We start from the raw sequence: 5,000 nt of genomic DNA, 5'->3' as shown, positions 1-5,000 counted from the left end.
ATTACAAATACATACACACACCAAACACACACTCACATATATATATGTATATATATACATATATATATATATATTGGAAAACAGCAAACACCAGATTCAATTGAAGGGTTTATTTGCCCGACGTTTCGATTCCCGTCCAGGAATCGTCTTCAGGGGGTATAACGGTTACAAGAATGTGAACTCCTTATGAATCGCTGAGATGGTAAACCTGGGAAAGGTTCACCCATTCAGTCAATTGTACAACGCATACAATACAATAATAAAATAAAAATAAAATAAAATAACATACAATAAAAATAATAAAATACATTACAATGCCAATTACAGTAAAATAAAAATAAAAATTACATTTTGAACATAAAACAAACGAAGAAAAAATGACCATAGGTGACACATAGTAAACAACAACAGGACAAAGAGTAAATAGAAGTGCACCAAATGTCCGCACTGAAGAATCAGGAACAAACGACTAAATTAAAAACAAAAAAGCACTACAAAATACAAATAGAAATAAAATGCATGGCTGTGAACAAAAACAAAAGTGGCAAAAAGACTCTAGCGTGACACAACGTGAATACTTCAGAACATACAATAAGGACCAAATGTCCGAAACAAATAAAACTAAACAAAATACAAAGAGTAAATGGCAGTGTGACAAAAAACATCAAAACGAAACCCAAAAGTAAAGGCAGAACATAATTCAAAGACGTAAAAGAAAGAAGGTGGACCAAATGTCCGCCGAAGTAGGAAGTGGTGGACAAGCGGAAAGGGGGGGCTCAATAACAAATGACTACAATACTAGCAGACAAATAAAAAGCAAAGAAAGTAGAAAAAGGGAAGCAAACTACAAATGTGAAGTCACGGGAAGGGGGGGGGAGTCGAAGAGGTGCATTGGGAGATCGCTTACGAGAAAGGAAGTCAGCCAAAAGCCAACTGGTGAACAAAAGACAGGTCGAAAAGAAGCAACGGAGAAAAGAAAACAGGACAGAGGAATTAGCCTGTGTTACTCCTCGTGCCTAGATAAATAGGGTTGAGGTCAATGCACCTGTTTATGCAGTTGCTCTTAGTTTCCCATGCTTCGAGGAAAAGTCTTTTCTTTTTATTATTTTCTTTATGTAGAGTTGTAACTCCATCCCAATCAATCATGTGTTGGTGTTCTGTAGTGTGTTTGTACAGGGCCGATTTCGGATCTTCTCGTCTAACTGCACGTTGGTGTTCCTGTACTCTAGTGGACAGTTTCTTTTGCGTTTCTCCTACGTAAACCGTGTCACAGTCCGTGCAGCTTATTTGGTAAACTACACCGGCCTGTTGAGTAGGTTCTTCGGTGTCTTTTACTTTGGTGAGATTTCTGTGTAAGGTGTTGCGGGGTTTGTGTGCTACTTGTATTCCTTTGTCACGTAAGACTCTAGCAGTGACCTCTGAAGCTCCTTTGATGTAGGGGATAGTGACTCTAGGCGTGATATGTGGTCTCTGTGGTGGTGTCTCGGTGGGTCGTGCTTTTGTCCATTTCCGTATGGTACTGCTGGAATAGCCGTTGTTCCGGAAGACCTGTAAAAGGTGTTTTCTTTCGGCCTTCTTGGATTCCACAGAAGAACAGACTTTATCAGCTCTGTTCCATAAAGTCCTGATGACACTCCTTTTGTGGCAATCTGGATGGTAGCTATCAAAGTCCAACAGTCTATCAGTGTGGGTGGGCTTTCTGTAGACACTTGTACCAAGGGTGTCACCTTCACGCTTGACGCAGACGTCCAGGAACGGCAGTTGGAAATCTTTCTCCAGTTCCATTGTGAATTGAATGGCCGGTTCAACACTGTTGATGTAACTGAAGAAAGGCTCCACGTCCTTGCTGTCCAAAATGGCGAACACATCATCAACGTATCTAGTCCACAGTTTTAGCGAAGTAGGTGCAGCACTTAGAAGTTGAGCTTCCAGTCTTTGCATCACTACTTCAGCCACCACAACTGAAATAGGTGTCTACAGAAAGCCCACCCACACTGATAGACTGTTGGACTTCGATAGCTACCATCCAGATTGCCACAAAAGGAGTGTCATCAGGACTTTATGGAACAGAGTTGATAAAGTCTGTTCTTCTGTGGAATCCAAGAAGGCCGAAAGAAAACACCTTTTACAGGTCTTCCGGAACAACGGCTATTCCAGCAGTACCATACGGAAATGGACAAAAGCACGACCCACCGAGACACCACCACAGAGACCACATATCACGCCTAGAGTCACTATCCCCTACATCAAAGGAGCTTCAGAGGTCACTGCTAGAGTCTTACGTGACAAAGGAATACAAGTAGCACACAAACCCCGCAACACCTTACACAGAAATCTCACCAAAGTAAAAGACACCGAAGAACCTACTCAACAGGCCGGTGTAGTTTACCAAATAAGCTGCACGGACTGTGACACGGTTTACGTAGGAGAAACGCAAAAGAAACTGTCCACTAGAGTACAGGAACACCAACGTGCAGTTAGACGAGAAGATCCGAAATCGGCCCTGTACAAACACACTACAGAACACCAACACATGATTGATTGGGATGGAGTTACAACTCTACATAAAGAAAATAATAAAAAGAAAAGACTTTTCCTCGAAGCATGGGAAACTAAGAGCAACTGCATAAACAGGTGCATTGACCTCAACCCTATTTATCTAGGCACGAGGAGTAACACAGGCTAATTCCTCTGTCCTGTTTTCTTTTCTCCGTTGCTTCTTTTCGACCTGTCTTTTGTTCACCAGTTGGCTTTTGGCTGACTTCCTTTCTCGTAAGCGATCTCCCAATGCACCTCTTCGACTCCCCCCCCCCTTCCCGTGACTTCACATTTGTAGTTTGCTTCCCTTTTTCTACTTTCTTTGCTTTTTATTTGTCTGCTAGTATTGTAGTCATTTGTTATTGAGCCCCCCCTTTCCGCTTGTCCACCACTTCCTACTTCGGCGGACATTTGGTCCACCTTCTTTCTTTTACGTCTTTGAATTATGTTCTGCCTTTACTTTTGGGTTTCGTTTTGATGTTTTTTGTCACACTGCCATTTACTCTTTGTATTTTGTTTAGTTTTATTTGTTTGGTTGTAATTTTAGCCGTTTACCCCCCTCCTGACATTTCGTTTCGGACATTTGGTCCTTATTGTATGTTCTGAAGTATTCACGTTGTGTCACGCTAGAGTCTTTTTGCCACTTGTGTTTTTGTTCACAGCCATGCATTTTATTTCTATTTGTATTTTGTAGTGCTTTTTTGTTTTTAATTTAGTCGTTTGTTCCTGATTCTTCAGTGCGGACATTTGGTGCACTTCTATTTACTCTTTGTCCTGTTGTTGTTTACTATGTGTCACCTATGGTCATTTTTTCTTCGTTTGTTTTATGTTCAAAATGTAATTTTTATTTTTATTTTACTGTAATTGGCATTGTAATGTATTTTATTATTTTTATTGTATGTTATTTTATTTTATTTTTATTTTATTATTGTATTGTATGCGTTGTACAATTGACTGAATGGGTGAACCTTTCCCAGGTTTACCATCTCAGCGATTCATAAGGAGTTCACATTCTTGTAACCGTTATACCCCCTGAAGACGATTCCTGGACGGGAATCGAAACGTCGGGCAAATAAACCCTTCAATTGAATCTGGTGTTTGCTGTTTTCCAATATGGATCCCAGATTCCAAATATATGTGTATATATATATATATATATATATCTATATATATCCAAAGTCACAATTTTCACTTAATGGCAGTTCGATATCATCTGTTAATGCGTTCAGGAACTCAATAATTTATTCTACCTTCCTTTTGATGTCTTCAACCGGATTCCGTGTAATGAGTGTAAATTTGGACTCGTCCTTGACAATATTATCAATATTGGTTAGGTATTCTTCTTTAGGTAAAACAACAAAAGTTGCACACTTATCAGTACACTTAATCATGACATCCAAATTAATTTTTAGGTCTACTGCAGCATTCATTAAATCTTTAGACAAGATCTTGCCGCAGTGTTAACCACTGCGTTTACTAGATTCAGCAAAGACCTCTGTATAGAATATTGTGAGGTGACAACAATTCCTTTTCTTTCTAGATCGTGCATGTTGTCGAGGAGGACACTCATCATTTATTACAGGAACAAGAAAACATCTTCTCTGACTCTGAGAAACCACACAGCTCCGAAACTCCATGGAATTCGTCAATCCCACGTGGTGTACAAATTCACTTGCCCAGAGGAGGACTGTAGGTCCCTATCTACCTACGTAGGAAGGACAACTGCCACCCTGTCCAGACAAATCACCCTTCACCTGCAACAAGGAGGAGCCAAACAACACCTTTGAACCCACCACAGACGCCATCTCGACAGGGAAACCATGATAAAGAATACGGAAATCGTCGCAGAGGAGAAGTATTTCCAACGTCTGACCATGTTGGAGGCTGTAATTATAAAAGATTTACAACTTGTTATTACTATACAAACTAATAATTTCTCTCTCCTCCCCAGCATGAAACTTACACGGAAGAGACATTTGACCACAAAAATAGAGCCGCCGGTTCGGAGAACACCCACACACAGGGAGTCCACAGAGGTTCAAAACAAACACCCCACAGAGGACAAATTATCATGTCTTAGACAATCGGCTAGGCTGAGGAATCAACGAAATAGCGCCAGCCAAGCAGAGGCGAGTTATAAGTGATCTCTCCAAGATTTGTCTTTATTCATTATTATACTGATCGAGAAACATAGAACTGAAAATAGAAAGCTTAGTTTTTCATTGTGAGCAGAGAATTATTGCCTAAGATTCTTGCCCCTTTTGTTTTGTAGTGACCTGGTTCCATCAATAAAATTTACCATCGAAACGGAAATATACAATAAGCTACCATTTTTAGATATTTTACTACACAGAAGGGGAAGATACTTCAAGTATGATGTAAAAAAAAACACACTAATAACTTATCTTATGTTCATTATTACTCTGCTCACAATGAAAAAACTAAGCTTTCTATCTTCAGTT

This window comes from Oratosquilla oratoria, chromosome 10 (genome assembly GCF_046742065.1).
Source record: "Oratosquilla oratoria isolate Oo_2021 chromosome 10, ASM4674206v1, whole genome shotgun sequence".
Classification (NCBI taxonomy): domain Eukaryota; kingdom Metazoa; phylum Arthropoda; class Malacostraca; order Stomatopoda; family Squillidae; genus Oratosquilla; species Oratosquilla oratoria.
This window is presented reverse-complemented; position numbering follows the sequence as displayed.